The sequence below is a fragment of the Leopardus geoffroyi genome, chromosome D3 (assembly GCF_018350155.1).
Source record: "Leopardus geoffroyi isolate Oge1 chromosome D3, O.geoffroyi_Oge1_pat1.0, whole genome shotgun sequence".
Classification (NCBI taxonomy): Eukaryota; Metazoa; Chordata; class Mammalia; order Carnivora; family Felidae; genus Leopardus; species Leopardus geoffroyi.
The window spans coordinates 50,936,896-50,959,393 of NC_059339.1; the positions used below are offsets into that span (position 1 = coordinate 50,936,896).

The 22,498-nt window shown below is 36.4% G+C and overlaps 1 long non-coding RNA gene across 2 annotated transcripts in view; it reads right to left on the bottom strand.

The window, feature by feature from the left end:
- Window positions 1-22,498, bottom strand: part of LOC123588057 — an 87,674-nt gene that overhangs the window by 57,660 nt on the left and 7,516 nt on the right. For both annotated transcript variants that reach the window (XR_006707670.1, XR_006707671.1), the window contains exon 3: window positions 1,839-1,939. This is a non-coding gene — a long non-coding RNA (uncharacterized LOC123588057). The remainder of the gene's footprint in view (window positions 1-1,838; window positions 1,940-22,498) is intronic.

Below are 22,498 nucleotides of genomic sequence, written 5' to 3' on the forward strand. Positions count from 1 at the left end.
GATAACCTTCCATTTGTGACAACATGGATGGACCTTAATTAAGCACATTGTGCTAAGCAAGGTAAGCAGAGAAAGGTAAGTACTGTGTAATTATCACTTATATGTGGAATCTTAAAAGTTAAACCTTTATAAAGGATAGTAAAATGGTTGTTACCAGGGGCTGGGAGGGGAGGAAAAGAGTGATGGTTTTAAGGGTACAAATCTGTAATGAGTAGTAAATAAGCCACAGACATCTAATGCACAATATAATGAATATAAGTAATAATATTGTACTATAATTATGCAATATGATAAATATCTCTACATGAGCTATCGTTACAATATATAAATGTATTGAAGGAATGCCATGCTGTACACCTTAAACTTATACAATGTTCCATGTCAAAAATGTATAGAAAAATAAGGAAAGGAATATGAATGAGGTAAACTACACACCAGCAAAGGTTGGGTTCCTTCTAGTAGTTGTAATTGTTTAAATTCAGTATTTGCTTCACCAAGGTGAAACTTATAGTAGTTTTTAACTTATTTTCATGAAAATGAGGACACATCTTGAAAAGAACTGCAATCCTTCAAATCATACTTGCTATTTAAATTTTACATGACCTCTCCACAGAGCAGTAGTGAGAAATTAAATATACATTTTTCTCACAACTGCACATGTAAATACATACATTTAATACATTAAATAGAAGTAGAAGCATAGTCTTATGAATAATCTGAAACAAACCAATATTGATAACATTTTCATAAATCATTCTTTTGTTCATTAATTAATTATCTGTGAGTTATCATTAGTCACATAAAATTTCTTTTGCCCTTCAGCATAAGATAGAAATATTTCTATTGTGCCAAAATGCCTGTTACATACAGTGAAACTTCCAAAAAGTCGAGAAGCTCATAATTTATAGAATGAACTTTATGATGTGCCTGAATTACTGTGCCTGAAAGACCTCCACGTTCCTCTCATATTGCCTTATGCCTACAACATTTTGTGGGACTCCACTCTTAGACTCTTTCTTAAGGCATCCTTAATTCCCTTTTAGATTCATATTTTCAATTTATTTACCATTACCACCATCATCCATATTTTCCTGCCCTGGGTCCAATAACTTAGAGTAGCCTGCAAGATGACAATTATACAACATTCTTTCTCCCATGTCTTCCATGGAGCAATTATTTATTAGTTTTCTCCTACATTCCTTATATTCTCCTTGTCCTATAAATATCTATTAAACAGTGATATTTGCTAGACTTTGTATTTGTGGCTTCTCATGACATAGTTTTCTTGGCTGACCATTTCATTTCTATGCTTCTGCTCCCACCTCTGTTCTTATGGCCCTCAATTTTATAGAGCTCTCTCCTGAGCTCTAACATATATTGTAAACCACTTACTAATCATCTTTCTTAGATATCTATAAGGCCCTTCTAATTTAACATGCCCATCATTGAACCAAGTGTGTTTCTTCACAACACCTTTCCTCTTCCTCTCCTTTACTGACTGATCCTTCCCTTTTTTCTCCATTTACTTCCACAGATATGGAATGCCAGGGGATATGATAAGAAATAAGTTAAACGTAGTTCATGTCTCATCGGGGTAACAGTCAAACGGGATAAAATGATTCCCTGATAAATATGGTGGTCAGATGATAAAGAAAATTGACATAATGTTAACGTGAAAAGATAAGCTGTTGTAATAACAGTGTTGATGATATTCTCTATCAATTTGGCAGTAGCTTGTGGTTACTGACATTCTGAATGTTAAAATGCCTTCATAACCAAATCTCTTTCCCAGTAGAATACTGATAGCGCCTCCCTTCACCCCACCCCTACCTTCTTACCTCTAAGTATTGGACAGAGATGTCAACAGAAAATTGTATTAGATGTCCTCCTTCCGCGTTCTACAAAATTATGAAGGACATGCAGTTGATCCAAAAGGTCTCTAAAGTAAAAAACAAAACAAAACAAAACAAAACCAATTAAAAGTACAAAGTTAGAGTGAGCAGGAAAATCCACCTCTTGCGAAAATTTTCTACTAAAGCTCTACATTAGTATTGGTTAAATGAGGATTACTGGTTGTTTATGTACCTGATTGAAATGTTTGCCAGTAGATGCTTTTGTAGAGCAAACGTAGGCAGCCACTGTACTGCCACATTTAATAAATTTTTTTAATTGGGACAAATTTTTGAAACACTAAACTTTGAAAGTATCCCGTTTGTTTGTTTTCTACCACACCATTAGCCCTTAGGCTTTATTCAAAGATGAGGAAATAGCTTTAAACCTTTAAGGGTAGGTCAGTCCTCATTCCTCCTCATTTGTCAAGGGACTTGTGTTGATTAGAATATGTGGACTGTGATAAACTGAGAATAGCTTAAGGGCAAAAACCTTCTGGAACATGCTGGTTGCCTAAGAACTAGAGATTACATCATTTTTATTCTGTTCTCTCTCTCTCTCTCTCTCTCTCTCTCTTTTTGCCAGGATGCTGAAGCCAAGCACTAAATGAAAGCACATTCACTATCCTTTAAATGTGCTTTAAATTAACTATGTTAGATTAGGTTTGCAATCAATTCACTTCTAAGGATTTCAATGTTAATGTGCTTTCAAACCAAGTGGGATTGTCCCTGATAGGGTAAATTTGCTATCAGTTTGATAACCCAGGCAAGTTGATGTAATAATGTATGTATCTTGAGGCATTTCACTCACTACTGCTAGAGTCCCCATCATTGGCTTAATTGGGTTAATCTCAGGAAAAGCAGAGATTAAAGAAATTTGGTTTTTGTTTTAACTTTAGTTCTCTGATTAGGTAAGATTTTTCTGAGTCTGCAGGCCCATAAAAGAGCTTCATGCTTTCTGTCCAGATGTGAGATGCAATGAAAAGTTTCAGTGAGGATTTGATGGTTTGTCCCTCTTCCCCAATATAATTCATTCTTTCTTCATATGTAACAACCATTCTGAAGCTACTGGTCTTTCCTTGTCTATGTATGTATCCATGAACAATACACAGTATGGGTTTCAAAGTTAAACAGATATCATAAGGAACATAATTTTGTACAACATTGTTATTGAGATTTACATGTACTGATATAGAGATCTAGTGTGTTACTTACATTTTTTACCAAAATTTAGTTTTCCATTTTACAAATATACCATTATTCCATTATCCATTTCCCTATTTGTGAACAGTTAGGTTGTCTCCAATTCCGTGCAAACACTTACCATGAACAACCTTATACATGTCTCCTTGTACACATATGTAATACTTTTTGGAAAGTGTATACAGTCCTCAGAAATGAAGTTGCCATGTACATTTGTATCTTTACCTTTTTTGCTCTTTGTTTTCATGGGCTATGTTTTTTAGGCCTCCATTTTCAGAAATATCCTCCTAGTGTTTGGTTTCTTTGGCCAGATTACATAAATTCTTGTTATTCCTTGTTTGTTTTTAATAAAGGTCTATTTTGTTTTCATTATTCTTTCTGTTCAGGTTTTTTGTTGTTGTTGGTTTTATTTTGTTTTGACTGATATTTGACTGACACATTTTTGCCACCATTTGCTTTCAACATTTCTTCCTCATTATGTTTGAATGTGACATTTATAAACAGCATAATGATGGATTTTTAAAAATCCTACTTGGGAATTCTTGTCTTTTAAGGGACCAATCATTTTGTTTGTTTGTTTGTTTATTTATTTTTGAGACAGAGAGAGACAGAGCATACGGGGGAGAGTCAGAAAGAGGGAGACACAGAATCTGAAACAGGCTCCAGGCTCTGAGCTGTCAGCACAGAGCCCGACGCGGGCCTTGAACTCACTGACTGCGAGATCATGACCTGAGCTGAAGTTGGCCACTTAACCGACTGAGCCACCCAGGTGCCCGACTGAGCCACCCAGGCGCCCGGGGACCAATCATTTTTATTTAATTCACTTACATTTATCATTTTTACTGATATACTTCATATTAATTCTACTATTTTATTTTCTATCTTTTACTTATTGAGAGTTTTCTTTGCTACGTCTTAGTCTTTCTATTCTTCTGTTAAATTTAACAACTTTTATTTATTTCATTTTTCCTTTTGTACTAATTATGAGGCTATACAATCCATTTCTATTTGATAGTGAGTCTATTTTCCAATCCACATAATTGAATTAAATCTAAAATTTACCAATATTTCTACCCTTCTTATGGAGAACACATGGACCTTAGAACATGTTACCTCTGACTACACCCCTCTCATTTTAGAAAGTATTTTTTCTCTTGCGATATTTTAGATCCATGTTTTTAATGATCCTCAATTACTTGTAAATTTCATTCACCTGTAATTTTCGTAATTGACTTGTCATTGTTTATGTGTAACACCGTCATTTGGGGTTCGCTTTCTTTTTTGCAGAAATATGTTTAGTTGTTATGAAACTGAATTTTGTATGAGTGGAAAATACCTGGCCTGTTATTATTTTTTGGGCCTGAAATTACACCTTGTCTTCGGTTTTTATGACAATATCTGGGTTATTGATTCTACACCGACAGCTGAATCACATTGAAGATAATACTACATTGGCCCTTATTGTTATTTTCTGGAAGAATCGTCTCAATACAATGGCGGCTTCTTTGAAGGTAATCTGTGTTTTTGTTATTGTTGCTGTTCTTTAGATATTCTTCTTTCCTACACTGTTTTTCAGTTTCACTACAATGCATTTAGTTCTTAGTTTATTTATTTTATTGAAACTTATGGTTTTCTGGTATTTATGACTTTCAACATTTCTGGCAAATTCTCAGTAATTTTCTGATTAAATAATTCTTCTTCCTATTTCTTTTCTTTCTCCTTGGATCACATATTTAATCTATGTAGCAATTTCTCATTCTCGTTTCCACATTTTAATTAATCTTTCATATTTTTCATCTATGTTTCTTTGTGCTGATTTATGGATGATTTTCTCAGCTCCAACTTTTGCCCACTGAGTGTTTAATTGCAATGGTATTTTTCATTTCTACAAGTTCATTTTGATTCTCTTCTATACTTGGTTTTTCCTTTAAAAAATTCTTTATCATTTTTAATCCTTCTTTCATGTCTTCAGTTTCTTTAAATATACACGTTTTGTAATCTTTTTCAGAATTACTCTTATATGAAATTGTTGAGAATGAACCTATACCTTATTATGCATGCTCCCTCTCACTCCTTTGGATGTTTTTGCTTGTGTGATTCTAGCTGTTTTCTTTTGAGCTAATTTTAGTTGTCTTTTTTTTTTTTTTTTTAAGTTATAGAGTGAATTTGCATTTTTAAAAATTCTAATGAATAATCTAGGGTTTTCACTGACCTGGGACTTGTCTGAAAGATAAATTATCATTTTATGAATTTGGTTTCCATGCCCTTGTATAAATTTGGAACCTACTCTTGTGTCTGGGATAATCTTAGTTTTATGAAATTTCTTTTCCCCACATGGAGTCTGGGGCAGACACAAGTCCCCAGAGATAGTAAAAGGATTTTTTTTTTTTTTTAATTTTAAGGATAGGATGCTTTTCTTAACTTTAAGTTTCTCTAGCATGCTCAGATCAAAGTTTACATATCTCCTTCCCAAGTGGGATTCCCAGGTTCATAAAGCCTATATCCAGATCTAAAATAATCTTTATAAAACATGATGATCATCTTACCACAAAGTTTCAACCTATGTTTAAACATTTCAGCAAGCTTCCTGTTATTTTTCTGAAGGCTAAATATGTTCAACTTTGCGTATGAATTCTTTCTAGGTCTTCTACTTATTCCTTCTTCCTGGTATCTTTTTATTTCCACCTTCACACTCTATATTCCAGTTACACTTGACTTCTTTTAGTTTCTTGAATATGCCATGCTCTTTCTTGCTTCTGGGTCTTAATCAGCTCTTTCTACTGCATAGGCTATGCCTTTCCCCTTCCCTTCCTAAGATAACTCTTTTTTCTTTCTTTTAGATTCTCCCTAACTATGCCATAACTATATGCCTAACTATAGCATGGAGTTTTCATAACCCATGTGCTTCTTTATCTTAAAATTTACCATCTACTATTGAAATATCCTATTTAATTGTTTGTCTTCTTTTCTAGACTATACACTCAATGAGGGCCGGAAAAATAGCTACCATATTTACTACTGTATATCTAATGCCAATAAACTTTCTATACATAGTAAATATTCAATTCTTATTTGTTTTATAAAACAAAAAAAATGTATACATTGAATAAATGAATAAATAATGGCTTTAATTTTTTTTTTTGTTTTGGTTTTCGTTGTCCCATTATAATACTGTTGAATCTGGTTAACTTTCAATTAACTAAATTTCAATCTAATTTTATATACAAAGTTGCTTGCTTTATCCTATATATGAAATATGTTATAGAAATATACATGGATTTGCATGTAGAAATATATTATCTAGGGGTGCCTGGGTAGCTTAGTTGGTTAAGCGTCTGACTTTAGCTCAGGTCATGATCTCACGGTTCGTGGGCTCAAATCCCGCACCAGGCTCTGTGCTGATAGCTCAGAGCCTGGAGCCTGCTTCGGATTCTGTGTCTCCCTCCTCTGCCCCTCTCCTGCTCATGCTCTGTCTCTCTCTCACAAAAACAAATAAACATTAAAAAAATTAAGAAAAAAAGAAACGTATTATCTATAGCTGTCTGAAGTTAATTCAGTTCCCAGTAATTCCACTAAAGTGATTTGTTCTGGTGGTTATAATTTAATTTCATATACATTCTTTTCTTTTTAATGTTTATTTATATTTGAGAGAAAAAGAGACAAAGTGCCAGCAGGGAAAGGGCAGAAAGAGAGGGAGACACAGAATCCAAAGCAGGCTCCAGAGCCTCAAACTCATGAACTGCAAGATAATGACCTGAGCTAAAGTCAGAGGCTTAACCAACTGAGCCACTCAGGCATTCTTCATATAAATTCTCAAGGATCCTTAAACTATACAATCTGCCTGGTTCATTGGCCAAACTTTGGGCTAATCCTATGCTCTTATCTTACCAGTCCACTCTGTTTTGATCATAGCAGTGGAGAAGCTGAAACCATGTTAATATTTTATTGTACCAATTAAACTGCTAACAATAATCTGTGAATATGGGTAAGAGAAGTGGGTTTTCTTACTGGGAAAAGAGAAATAAATTTTCTCTGAGGAGAGTTAAAGCCATCCTCAGTGGAAGATGCAAGGAGGCAGATACTGCATACATGATCCCCTGCTGGTACAGGCCTATCACTGCAGGAAGAAATTCTGAAATGAAATAACAGAGGCAGTCTTCATGCTGCCTTACCAGGGGGGGACCTGGATTACCTGTCAAGAACACTTGACCTGAAGTTCTAAGTGGAAAAAAAAAAAAAAAAAAAAAAAAAAAAAGCAAGTAAACATCAGTGTACATCTGCTTACATTTATCAAAGGGGGAGATAATGGTACTCTTTTAATCAATTATTCTGCAATGCATTTTAAAATGCAAAAAATATATACTGTAAGTGGAAAATGCACAAATATGTGTTTGTTATCTAGGCTCTCAATAACAGGTTGGGATTCTTTCATGTGGAGAGAAGAGATATTTTCTTCATAGTTTTCAGAACTTTGTTGTTAATGTCCACACTGAAAGAAGGCACACCCCAGTGCATTCATTCTCTGTATATACTGCATATGTACTTTTGAAATTTACTGAAAAAGCAAAAATGGAAACAAAAAGAAACCCCAAACCTGTGGCTGAATTTCATCCTAAAAGAACTGGGAACTGAAAGAGCAGCAAGTCTGCAAATTTTCTGTTCCTCAGACCTGTTCAGAGTAAATATACTCTTGACTTTAGGATTTTAAATTCCATTCTGCTCTAACCTTGTGTTATAAAACAAAAGATAGCAAGTTGATTGCAGTTTAGCAGTGCTCTTTTGTTTCCATATGTTACCAGCAAGCTGTATTTAAAACATCATTTTTTTTTTTTATGGAACAACACCCAGTGCTTGAATTCCTACACAATTTTGAGTAGTATTAAGCAGAAAGCCAGACCTTTAAATATCTCTGAATATAGTAATGTGTCCTGTTAGAAAACTGATATAGTATTCTTCTAACATCCCTAAAACACTTGTCAAGGTGGCAAAAGTGATTTGCTCTATGGAAATTCTCTGACCACAAAATCCAGGCTGATGTCTTACGGGAAATGTGTTGAGTTATTTTTACATAGAATTCTATGCATTTTATGTTGTGTTCTTCTTTCATTCTGTAGAGAGTGCCAGAATAAATTTGAAGTGCTTTTTGTATGAGATGAATCCATCTGTTTTCTAAACACTGCCTCTGTGAAAACTGTTTTTAATTTAGTAAACAAGTACAATTACATTGTAAGCTTCAAAATGAAAGGGGCAGCAATATAATAGTAAATCAATATTAGATTAATTTGAGGAATGGAAGTTATGTAGCATTGCCAGATGAACTCTAGACTTTAGATTTGATGTGCATGTGTGTGTGTGGAAGGGGATTGCCAAGCCTGTTAAAATGAAAACAAATTGGTATTTTCTTTCATTTTTTGAGCTTATATATCCACTGTAATTAATTATGGAAAGTATTACAAGATCCAAAGGCTTGGATAAGAATGGTTTGGAATATTTCTAGAATTAGCTAAGTTGATAATACTGAGTATCCTAGATACAAATGATTTTTGTTTCTTTAAAGAATCCTCTCATTAATTTAATTAACACTTGAGCAATTTAAGGAGCTCACAAAGCTAACACATAATATGATTATGGATATACCAGTGTTTGTTTTTTTTTTTTTTTTTAAGTGTATTCATTTATTTTGAGAAAGGTGGGGAGGGACAGAGAGAGGGAGAGAAAGAATCCAAGCAGGCTCTATGCTGTCAGTGCAGAGCCCGAGGTGGGGCTCGATCCCAAGAACCCAAGAACCGCGAAATCATGACCTGAGCCAAAATAAGAGTCGGATGTTCAACTGACTGAGCCACCCAGGTGCCTCTATACCAGTAATTTGAATAGGGATATCAAGTGCCATTAGATAAAGATCTGTCCATTTTATAGGTAATTTCCCCCAAATTACTGAGTTTAGACATAAAAGCCTTACAGTAGCCTGGAGAAGAGAGGCTTTCCATCTGCATTTCATGAGTATTCCATAGTGTTTAATAGCATCTGCCTTGGAGTGACTTTTCCTGGGTTCCCACTTTAGCTCAACCACTTAATAACTTTATAACTTTAAATCCTATGTGTTACTTAGTTTTGTTATCCTTCAACTACTTTTTCTTTTCTTTCTTTCTTTCTTTCTTTTTTTTTTTTTTGGAAAATGAAGTATTTGGGGGTGTCTACTTCACTGGTCACTATAAAGATTAATTTATAAATCCACATACAGCTCTTAGCACAGTGCCTGGAAAAGTAAATGCTGACTAAAGTATATAGTGTTAATTTGTGTTATCATTTAACCAAACAATTATAATGACAGGCTTCTCTCAGAAATCAGAACTCCCCACACTATGTTTTCCTTGGACTTTATATAATAACTCTTTTTCAGGGGTTACAAACTTGAAATTCATGAGTGTGAAATAACACACACAAAAATATTTTCATTTTTATATAAATGCTACTTTTCAGACCTTTTCCATTTTGGTACAATTCTTAACCTATCAGGATTGCTTTATATATCATTGTAAACCTATCTTTATTTCTCTGTCAAAACATCAGACTGAAATGGGGAATTTCCAGGCCCTGAAAGCATCCTCGATTACTTCCTTAATAGAATTTGGACACTATTTTTATTGTTGTTTAACTTTATAGGAAAGTCCAACATATAGTTTTCCTCTTTGGATTTAAAGGTAGCATTTGCAAAGTAAAAGAGTAAATAAAATTTTCTCTGATTCTTTATCAGGGAGCCTGAAAGTCTGTATTGATTTTGCCACAAGTGCGTTTCATGGCCTGTGATGATAAATTGATTTGGGGACTGTCCACGTTGCAACATCTTTGCACACAGCCAGTTTTACTGACAACAACGCTGCTCTGGAGACCCCAAGAACTATGATCTCTGACTTGGGGACTTTCATCCCTTGTCATCTAAAATGTCATTTCAGAAACATTCATCATAAGTCTGTCACTGGACAAAAAAATGGGCCACTGTGATACTCACTCAAATAGACACAGTTTCGCAGCTTGTGTGACAGGTCCTGCTGTTGGCTACTTGAGATTATGGAGAGGTTCAGACATGTCAGATGCAGAATGGGGCAGACATGAGATTGCAGCTGAAATGGCACTGTGCCTGCCCACTGAGGCTGCTGGTAACGCAAAGGGATGATAGAAGAATAAGAGGGCTCCTCACTGCTTGTGTTGCAAATATTAAGTGGCTTACATTACTTGAGGCATATAGCTTGAGCCGTTACTATTAGGACACTTTTGATTTGGGAGCGGAACCCACCCTGTGTTCAAGGATTCAAGGATATGCTGTAAGGCATATCACGCAAGCCATATCTGCCGCATCTGTAAGTGTGCATGGTGGTTCAGTGCAGTAGAGGCTCGTCCAAATCATCATCTATGTGTCCTTTCAGGGCCACATAGACCTATTACGTCCATTCTCTTATGATGAAACAGCACTTTCTGTACCATTACTATCACCAGCAATCCTGGTCTGTCCGTTTTATCAAACTTACACTATGTGAATTCCTCATTAATATTTGAGACAGATGTATTTCCCAGGGGAATAAGTTTATGAGGATAGAAATTAATGCAGCCTTGATAACTTCATAGAATATTTTGTGTCATCCTTCTCTATCTGAGCCTTTAATGTTAACGTAGGGACAGTTTTCAGTTGCTGCTGCATGGGGCTCCTCCCACTTGCCTACCTTCTCTTCAGGTGAGATGACTTTCACGTTGGAACTAGAATCTGTTCCATCAGTATTAATCATTCTCCAATCTTTTTTTATCTTACAAATTATTAATTTCTGAATGTAATCTCAACACACCTAACCAGGGACTTAAAGAACTGACAGTCAGACTCTTCATATAAGCTAGGCTTGTTTTGTTGTTTGTTTTTATCTAACACATTTTCCTTCCTTTAACTAAAAGACATTTAAGTACATTTTGGTAAGTCATGAGTTAATTCTAAATTCAAGTTCCAAAAAAATACATATCTCTACCTCCAAAATTTAAGCAAACCTTGAATGTTGCTAGTGACTGAAAACATTACTGAAGTTAGGGCTTTCTCTCAGTAAATTCTCTAAAAACTAAGCTGCCTTCTTCCTTCAGTGATCCTACTAATGCCTATTGATTTGTTGATAAAGAAGGAAATATTTGGCCTCTATCATTTTGTAAGAAGGAAGGAAAGACAGACATCTTGGTGGGAAATTACTAAATGATGTGCTTACAGAAAGAACTTAGGCTTCCCAGTGACAACCTCATAGATTGTCTGCCACTTAACTTATAAAGCACATTCAACGTGTATGGAGAAAGCTTTCTCTATTCATGTTAGATGAAGAGTTTGGGGCCTGAGAAAAATAGAGCCTACCTAGATCCTACATTCCTCAGCGTTCCTTTGAGAATTCAGGAGGTTAGCCAAGGCATGATGTTTAAATCCACTGATGCTTGCAGACAGTTCATTTCATAGTCCTTGTCTTTAAATTTTACAGCTTTTAAACTGTTTTCAATTTCCCATTATACCATGGCATACGATTATTTGTGCATTACTATACTGGAAGCTCCTCAAGGGCAGGTTTTAAAAAAGAAGTAGTAGTGTTATTCATACTTGTCTTGTAGCACACTGTATCTGTCAATTTACACTTCTGAGTTAAAATCGATTGAAGCTAGAAACTATGTTAAAAGAATAAAAGTTCATAATGAATTGCTCAGGGAGGAAATATAGGACCTACCTTGCTTAAATGTTTTCTGTTTCTCTTATTTGCCTTAAATAAAGGTATATCTGACTAATTTGGTTATTTTCCTCTCTTTATTGCCAATATATGTCAGCAAAGGAAATCACCCAACAGCTAAGGTAGATACTACCCGCAGTACACTCAAAACTCTGGGGAAGTTCAGGCTTATTCTATCCCCAGGGAAAAGGAAACCTGGTTATATTCAAATGTGTGATTTCTATTCTAGGCATGAGCATTTATACCACTCTACTAGGGGAAGCTGTTAGAGCCAGAAGTAGGAGCATAAATGGAACAGGTCTGGATGGATGTCTGTTGGATCATATCCACATGACCCATCTCTTTGTAGCCTGTGTCATAGCCAGGCTTGAGGATCCCTTCTGTTGGTGACGGATGACCACTGCCCACAGAAGGCCAAAAATGAACCAAGATGAGGTCAGGATAGGTGAACTGGGGAAAGCCACTTAACCACGAGTCTAGACTAGACAGGAAGAACTCTCAGGAACCATCTGAGATTTAAATGTTCATGATGACAAAAAATACACTAGCCTCCAATATCCTGCTTTCTTATACTCTAGTCCTAACAGCAACTCGTAAGGCTAAAAACAAGGGATTTCTTGTCTTAGACTTGTCACTGAATCAAAGTTCTAGTAACTATTTCCTACTCCTACTCCTTATTTGACCCATTTCTGAAAATGAACAGAAAATGAGCAATAATGGTCATCTCAGGACAGAGGTAATATGATAAAATATGTAAGGAAGCAGGTATGTGGTTTTATATTTGTTTTATTCTAACATATTCCAAATTCCTCTCTTCCTTTGCTCTCTCTTAGTGTTCTCCTCTCAAACTTTAGGCCCTTTTTTTTTTTAATGTTTATTTATTTTTGAGACAGAGAGAGACAGAACGTGAACGGGGGAGGGTCAGAGAGAGAGAGGGAGACACAGAATCTGAAACAGGCTCCAGGCTCTGAGCTGTCAGCACAGAGCCTGACGCGGGGCTTGAACTCACGAACCGCAAGATCGTGACCTGAGCCGAAGTCGGACGCTTAACCAACTGAGCCACCCAGGTGCCCCAGGCCCTTTCTTAAAAAGAAAGATTGTTCTAGGGTGCCTGGGTGACTCAGTCACTTAAGCATCCAACTTCGGCTCAGGTCATGATCTCATGGTTTGAGAGTTTAAGCCCTGTATTGGGCTCACTGCTGTCAGCACAGAGCTTGCTTCAAATCCTCTGCCCCCTCTCTCTCTGCCCCAACCCCCACTTACACACTCTCTCTGTCTCTCAAAATAAATAATAAACTTAAAAAAATTGTTCTAAGTTGAGTTAATCTAAAGGTAAGAGGTTATGTTTCAGTGATTATTCCTAGCTACAAAAAAGTGCTCAAAGGTGGTTTTTTTGACTTTCTAGAAGCTTGAAATTATGCACTTAAAAATATACTTACTGACTTGTATATAAAATTCATGTTAAAAATATATAACATATATATGCATGGTTACACACATTTCCACATTGCATATCTCTATTACAAAAGAAGTACTTAGAATCAATCTGAAATTTCTCATGAAGCTACGTTTGATACTTACAAAATGCTAAAAAAAAAAAAAAAAAAAAAAAATCCAGTGTATCTAGAATCCTAATTTGAGCAGCTAAACCAGTCACTTTATAGCTACAGTTGACTTCAGCAAACATCTTACTTTTCCAAGTACTAACACCTCTGCTACCTGCCAGGGGGCTCATTGCTTATTTGCTTCTTTTGTCTGAAGACAGGAACCTGAAAGTAATTGCCTAATTAAGATAGTACTGGGGAGACGTAGTGAGCAAAACTAAGTGAAATTAGATAATTGCTCTCAATCTTGACTGCACACTGGGAGTCAAACTGGGAAGGTTTAAAAAATATATGCTTATGAGAATGCAAGTTGGTGCAGCCACTCTGGAAAACAGTATGGAGGTTCCTCAAAAAACTAAAAATAGAACTACCCTATGACCCAGCAATTGCACTACTAGGCATTTATCTACGAGATACAGGTGTGCTGTTTCAAAGGGACACATGCACCCCCATGTTTATAGCAGCACTATCAACAATAGCCAAAGTCTGGAAAGAACCCAAATGTCCATTGATGGATGAATGGATAAAGAAGATGTGGTATATATATACAATGGAGTATTACTTGGCAATCAAAAAGAATGAAATCTTGCCATTTGCAACTACATGGATGGAACTGGAAGGTATTATGCTAAGTGAAATTAGTCAGAGAAAGACAAAAATCATATGACTTCACTCATATGAGGACCTTAAGAGACAAAACAGATGAACATAAGGGAAGGGAAGCAAAAATAACATAAAAACAGGGAGGGGGACAAAACAGAAGGGACTCATAAATATGGAGAACAAACTGAGGGTTACTGGAGGGGTTGTGGAGGGGGGATGGGCTAAATGGGTAAGGGGCACTAAGGAATCTACTCCGGAAATCATTGTTGCACTATATGCTAACTAATTTGGATGTAAAATTTTTAAAAATAAAAAATAAAATAAAAAAAATAGAAGGTTCTAATCCAAGTTAAAAACAATATGCTCCATCCCCAAAGATTCCTTTATAATTGAAATGGGGGTGTGGCCCAAGTCTTGGGATTCTAAAAGCTCCCTAGGTCATGTTAATGCAGCCAAGGCTACAGACCACTGAATTCGAACTTGAGAGGTATCATACTTCATCAGTTAATCTTTACTTAGCAACAGTATTTTCACCAGATCCTCTGTGGGACTTGGAAATAATATAGACTATATATATATATATATATATATATATATATATATACATATATTCTTTAAAATATGACACATAACTCCTATAGAGGTTGGAGAATAAAGGAATTCTACAGAAAGGAAGAAATACTAGAGTTCCTTGTATTTCTGAATGTACCCATTATTTATGTTATTTTCTAATGAGTTATAATTGCAGTGATGTTATTTGGAACAAGGAGTGCTCCTCTTTTGCTACACAACGTTACCATTATAAATGGTTTAAAGATGAAGATTGGAGATTAGGGTGCTATTGTATTTATAGCTGTTAATTTGATCTTTTCTTCTGTACTATTCTAGTAATAACCAAGGAGAAGGAGTTCATGGGAAAGTGTACAGCAGGCATTCAATTATATATATTTTATATAGGCAGGAGGTAGCTGGGGTAGAGAACATGTATGTCAGGGGCAAACTATCTGACTTGAATCCCTGTTTCTGCTTATTCTATAAGTATCCTAGGAGACTTGCTTAGCTTACACACTTACTATTTTCAATTTCATAGGATCAAGAGGGAAGTTAACTTGGTCAATTTTAAGCATTTAGAATATCGCAAGTCCTTAATAAGAACCAGATATCATTAAATGGTTTGTAAACTTTAAAGAATTATAAAACAACAACATGCTTTTAACATTGGAGCCCCAAGGTAAAGTACCGACTCTATATCTAGATCTAATATAGTATGTCATATATTATAGTATCTCTGCCTTTTTTGTAGTGAATCAAAGCAAAATTGATAGTTTTGTTGCTTTTAACAGTGTAAACAATAGTTATCCATGAAAATGATTTTGCAAAATCTAGGAAATAAGCAAATTTGGATGACATTAATTAGGCGATGAAAACATTACAGTACTTTGTAGAACTTTTAATCTGATTGTCAAATAGGGTTTTTTGTTTGTTTGTTTGTTCGTTTAAGCAAATAGTAGGTAAGTTTCATATTTTAAACATGAGCAAACTGCTATTTCAAAAAGATTTTTTAAAGGAATATTTAAATGTTATGTTTTTAACTTTGAGGAAACAGTTCATTAAAAAATAAAACTTGGAGCGCCTGGGTGGCTCAGTCGGTTGAACATCTGACTTCAGCTCAGGTCATGATTTCATGGTTCATGGGTTTGAACCCCACATCGGGCTCTGTGCTGACAGCTTAGAGCCTGGAGCCTGTTTCAGAATCTGTGTCTCCCTCTCTCTCTCTGCCCCTCCCCTGCTCGTGCTCTCTCTCAAAAATAAATAACATTACAAAATAAAAAAAAAAAAAACAGTAAAACTTGTTTGGAAGTATAAAAGATAAAAAAAAACAACAACCGTATAAAATTGATCAATCAATGAATCCAAATTTAAGTGCTTATCTTTTGCCTTTTTATGGTAAAAATGAACTGCCCTGTAACTACACTGTCAGCTCTGATTAGTCCTCATTAATAAGCTATTCTGTTCCTCTAAGCAAGTTAGTGAAAAGTAAATAGTTTCACTCTTGAATTCTAAAGTGTCTTATTGTTTTATTTTATTTTATTTTTTTGAGAAAAGATGTTAAACAGAACTCTTTTGAAAGGCCAACTGTCCTGGTTTTTGTTTTTGTTTTTTTTTTTCCCCTTCCACTTTAAAAGCAGACTGGCTGTGCCATTTTATTTGTGTCAAGTAGTCTTTGCTTCCCATTTCCATTTTCTTCAGCTACTAATGCTATCTTGCGGCAATGCTGTTCAGTGGGCCCAGGGGACCCAAGTGTCAGTTTTTCCAGATGGCAAGCTGCCAGTCGACAGTAGACTGTTGAAAGTCACCGAGGGAATTCATTTCATTGCAAAACCAAAGAACATCATTTCATGCACACCTTGTACATGATCAGCTCCCAACAGCTGATGAGTAGCCATTAAAAAGAGACAGATGGAGAAAGACAGAGAGGAGAGAGACAGAGAGGAGAGAGACACACACAGAGGAGAGAGAAGGAGGGAGGGAGAGACACATGCCATTTTAGTGAGTTTAGCCCATGTTCTAGACTATTATACAGTAACATATTGTGTTTTGCAAACAAAGTTTTTAAACATTACTGCCAATTTAGAGGAACTTCTCTCCTAATAGCTAGAACAAAATTCTCAATTTGCCCTAATTAAAATACTAGTTTTGGGGAATGAGTTTTTCTCCTTCATCTTTAAACTGAACATTAAAAATAGTTAAATCACTTTAAATGGTCTTTAAATTGCATTCTCTCTTTCAGAATTGTTAACTCTTTTTGCCTGAAGAGAAAAAACGTCAATGTATAAATATAATATCAGAGTGGAATAGAAAGTGGTTTTTCTATAATAAATATGTTGGCTATTACAAGGTTTGTATTTATTTATTTATTTTTTCAACGTTTATTTATTTTTGGGACAGAGAGAGACAGAGCATGAACGGGGGAGGGGCAGAGAGAGAGGGAGACACAGAATCGGAAACAGGCTCTAGGCTCTGAGCCATCAGCCCAGAGCCTGATGCGGGGCTCGAACTCCCGGACCAGGAGATCGTGACCTGGCTGAAGTCGGACGCTTAACTGACTGCGCCACCCAGGCGCCCCTACAAGGTTTGTATTTAAATGGAAAGTATTATGAGTTCTACCAATGGGGAATGCTAATGGAGAAATATGTTACTTTTTAACAGTTATGTTAGTGGAAACTCAGAGCATGGGGAACTGTCTGATCTAAAATATTATTTTACGAATCGAACAGTTATATCTACAGGTAGAAAGTTTGGATTGCAAAGCACTGTAAATAATAGGATGCAGGAAAATATAGTATATAAATTATGAAGCTAAGAGACAGATTCCCGCTTCAAATTCACTAGTTACCAGGGATCTTGGGCAGCCTCTCTGGGTTTAATCTGTAGAAGAATCAGTTTGGTTTGCTTCTCTGAATATCTCCCTTCTCTTAGGGGATAGAGTTATTTGGTTAAACTCCAAGTTAAACACTTGTCTGAGTAAGGGTTACATTGTGATACTTTTGTTACTATAACACATCTTCATTTTATGATAACACAACAATTTCTTTATGGAGGAGGAATTCAGAAAGGTAATGTTGTTCTGAACGTTACTATAAACATCGACAACTTGTAGCATGTGTATATACTGACTAAAATAATTTAATTATTTTAATTAAAAGTGAAATTATATTTGTCATAATGGGCGGTGACAGAGACAAGATTATTTTTCAGGTAGCCTGAAGCTAGACTATATTTTAAAACATATTTTAAATGTATTCTAAAATATATTCTAAAAGTAATAATATATAGATTATCTGTTGTATTTAGTACCTTTTACCATGGCAAATTTTGAATTGCAATTTTGAATCTTCTTTTTTTTTAATGTTTATTTATTTTTGACAGAGAGAGAGAGAGAGCATGAGCTGGGGAGGGGCAGAGAGAGGCAGACACAGAATCCAAAGCAGGTTCCAGGCTCCAAGCTCCAGGCTGTCAGCACAGATCCCGAAGCAGGGCTTGAACTCACAGAAGCCAGATGATGACCTGAGCTGAAGTCCCACGCTCAACTGACTGAGCCACCCAGGCACCCCTACAATTTTGAATCTTCTTTAAGAGCTTTTTTTTTTTTTAATTTTTTTTTTTTTCAACGTTTATTTATTTTTGGGACAGAGAGAGACAGAGCATGAACGGGGGAGGGGCAGAGAGAGAGGGAGACACAGAATCGGAAACAGGCTCCAGGCTCTGAGCCATCAGCCCAGAGCCTGACGCGGGGCTCGAACTCCCGGACCGCGAGATGGTGACCTGGCTGAAGTCGGACGCTTAACCGACTGCGCCACCCAGGCGCCCCTTCTTTAAGAGCTTTAAGAGCTTTATGGCAAGATTTAAAAAAAAAAAAGTAGCCAAAAATGTTTTGAATTTGAAAAACTCTACCTGATAGTCACTATTTTGCTAATTTTCCCATTCCTTTATCTAGACTCCCCAAAATGTAGAACGCTTGTTCAGGTCCTATGAAATTTAAAGAAAAGCAATCATTCACCCTGCTTTTCATAAGCTTAAGGTCTCAAAAAGGACAAGGTAGTCCTTGGTGTCCACAAATACATACCATAATCATATAAACCAGCTTTTTAAAAAAATTTTAAAAATTATGATTAAAAGATAATTAATTCTATATTCTAAATATAGTTTTTCGACGTGGAATCTTTGATGAGTAATTGGAGAACAAGATTCCTTCTAAGTTTATTTATTGAGAGAGAGAGAGAGAGAGAGAGAGAGAAAGCCCATGAGCAAGGGAGGGGCAGAGAGAGAGCCAGAGCGAAAATCCCAAGTCAAGAAGTCAAGAGTTGGATGCTCAAACAGGTGCCCCCGGGGCACAAGGTTTTAAGGAAAACCAGCTATTTTCCTAATAAGAGAAGCAGAGGGGAGTTTGTTATGAATTTGAAAGCTGAACATACATAGCCCTGTATTACAGGGGAGAAATCTACAGCTCACGTACACTAACTAGCTATCCCAAGATTCAAGGGCGACAGCACAAGGGCTGCGTGGATGCCGGAGGGTCCTGGGCCTAGTGTGGGACTCCCTGCACTATTCCCCAGAGAGGACAGACTTTGTGTGATTGGGAGTATTTAAAGTAAAATAGTTCAGTCCTTCATTGCTTTTGCCTTCAGTATTGCGAAAACAGCGGCTCCTGCGTAGCAGGAACGTGAGCAAAAGTGCAGGACTGAGGCCAGGTGTCAGTGTAGATCCCCTGGAGGAGCTCAGGGAGCCCAGGAGGAAATGTGAAAATCTGAGGGTGGGAGTACTGGGAGTTCTAGGAGACAGACTAGAGCAGCCAAGCGCCTATTTCTCAATGTCTTGGGGCAGACTGTCTAGATTTCCTCATCACTGCTCCACGCAGGTGTACAAGTAGGGTGATCTCCAGGGAGCCACGCTTCTCCAAGACTTTTATACACTTTTTAATTAACATAATATTAAGTGCTTCATGTGTTATTAATATAATAATCAGTTTTCACTGTAACAGGAACTGAGCGCAGCACCCCTTCTCAACCCAAATTGATGCTACTATTACCCTTTGAAAGGAAAGGAACAAAGGTGTGAGTCTTTGAAACTTTCTCAGGTCAAACTGCTAATAAGCAGCAGGTCTGGGAATTCAACCCCGTGCTGACTGACAGGAAACCTTTGCTCTTAACAACTACAGGAATATCGTACATAAAACGTATGCTGTGCATAAATTAATTTCATTGGTTATAAATAGAAAAAAAGAAAAATGATTCTGCTCTGTTTGAAAAGTATATTGGGTCCAAAAAGCGTATTTGGCTTTTCAAACCAAGATTTCGTGAGATTTTAATTTGCTATGTGAATTATATTACCAAAAGAATGGAGGAATAATGTATGTTGCATTGTGGAAACTTGCTTGACCATGTGGCACTTTGGCTGAAGTTAATTCTTTTTTCTAATTCATTCATTTGTTTCTAAGTTACTATCTATTTACTTTCTTGTCTCTTCCACACATCTAAGTCTTAAATCAGAGCCAGGTCAGACTGTTCCGGGTCATGGTAAACATATACAAGGTGACTGAGAGATATTTCTTCAAAAAAAGATCCACCTAGCACTCGGATCGTTTGGTTGCTATTGTCTTATTTTAAAAGCGCCTTGTCCTTTGGTAACTGAAGAAGTCAAAATCTACTTTCCAGATTTTTCCTGGTAAAATTATCATTATCTATTAGCTGAAATAATGTGCTACACTGAATATTTAAAAAAATTTTTTTTCAACTAAAGTGAATACTTCTCGATGGCAGGAATATTTCATATTAATGTTTCTCTATGCAAATGGTAGAACCTCAATATTTTCTGAATATTACTTCTTTCTATTCCCCTCCTAAATTGAGTGTCTATTTGAACACTTCTATATAAACTATATGTATTTTCTTCTTTCCATCATTAAGATTATTTGCCAGGTATTCCTACATGAGGTTTTAGATTATCAGAGATCTTCTCAAGGAGGATTTGCTAATGGACCCAGCTTTCATAGCGCTCTTCAGTTGGTAAAGAAAAGGACTTGGAATTTATTTTCCCTTAGCAAAGGGTATTTTCTAAACTATATTTTTTTCTTATTGTAACAGATAACAATTTGAGGTATCACAGCATCTGCTCACACTAGGAAGTCGAGGGGAAAGGAGATTACAGTTATCCAGCTTGGATGTGACGGGCCATGATGCTGGGAACGGAAAGGAAATATCAGCTTCAAGCAGTGGTGTAAATAGGGTGGTGTGGTCACACCGGTTACAGACACAGAAGGAGAGAACAGGGCCAAAAGTATTTGCTCTGGGTGCCGTCCTACAATTCATCCCATCTGTTCTGCGATGACACTTGTTAGTCACCATTGCAGAGTGGCCCTGCTTCACTTTGACCTTATCTGCTCATCAGTGGTCCCACGTTTCTCCCCATAGCCTTGTACACGTCTAATGAATCACCTGTGCAGGGTCATCTTTTCTTGAGTCCCTGAGAAGTTATCTCTGTTTCTGCCCTGCTCCAACCCCAGTGCAGAATGAATGTTTTCTTAAGATCCTGAACCAGTCAAGGATTTAATAGATATAATCATATTGATCCTAAGAATCATCAGTTTACAGGAATGCCTGGTGACTCAGTCAGTTAATCATCCAACTCTTGATTTCAGCTCAGGTCATGATCTCACGGCTCATGCTGAGCCTGCTTGGGATTCTGTCTCTCCCTCTCTCTCTGTCCCTCCCCTTCTGATGCATAATCACAATCTGTCTCTCTCTCTCAAAAATAAATATTTAAAAACAAAGAATCATTAATTTATAGCTTTTTGTATTTACTGGCTTGTACTAAACTGACTAAATTTTCACTTTCTCTAGTTTTTCCCTCAATTCTATGCTTAAAAAAAAATCTATATAGTGCCTAAATAAATTCTGACCACTTCTGTCTCCCGTGGTGGCACCAGCTATATTTATGAGGGTCAAGTAGTTAATAGATGTCCGTTCACTAAAGCCACTCAATGACATGTCCCAAATCTACATCTTTTGAAAAAACAGTTTTGCTGTTGTTATTGTTTTGTTTTGTTTTGTTTTAATTTCCAAATTTCCTTTATTAGCCGCGGAGGTTGAGTAAGATTTTGAGAATCATGCATGGCAATATTCATTATGCAAAATGAAGTTAACTGTGATACCTGAGCAAGGAAAAGGATGTGCTTGGTGTACTTTCTTTCTTTGGGGTTCTTCAACTGGTTCTGAAAGTAATTTCAGAAGAAGAATTTTCAAAAGGTAGCATCATCTGAATAACCAGTGGTTAGACTTTCAGAATCATTATTTCTGAGTATGAATATACTTATTTGTATACATAAGTCCAGTCCCAGAGTACAAATCACTAAAGACAAACCTAGTAAAAATAGTAAATTATCAGAGATCTCCCCAGGTAAGCGGTATCCACTTATGTACAGTGGTGACATTTTACCAGACTCCCACCAGAAGCTGCAGTTTTAGCCATTCTAATGCCTTGGCTTACTTGTGTCTGCCTGGACAAGTAGTGAGGTGACAGAATGCCAGAAGTGGAAACCTCGGCTCAGAGAAAGCAGTGTTTTCTTCCCTGTCAGGGCTGCTCTCATTGTTGATGCTAATTCTAACTTGGCTCCTGCTGACCACTGGCAAAGGGATCTGATACTGTTTGACTTTCAATTTGGGGAAATATTTTAGAGTTTGCCTGGGGGCAGAAAGCACACATTATAACTGGTTTCGTGCCAGCAGAATGAGAAGTTGTCGATACATGTTTGTTGAATCAAATTGATTTGAATTGAACACCCACTGGATGCAATTAGTGTTATGACAGGGAAGAGACGCTTTGCGGCAATTACTCAATATTTGTGGATCACCTACTATACACACGAGTATGCTATGAAAGAGAGAGCAAAGTTGACGTT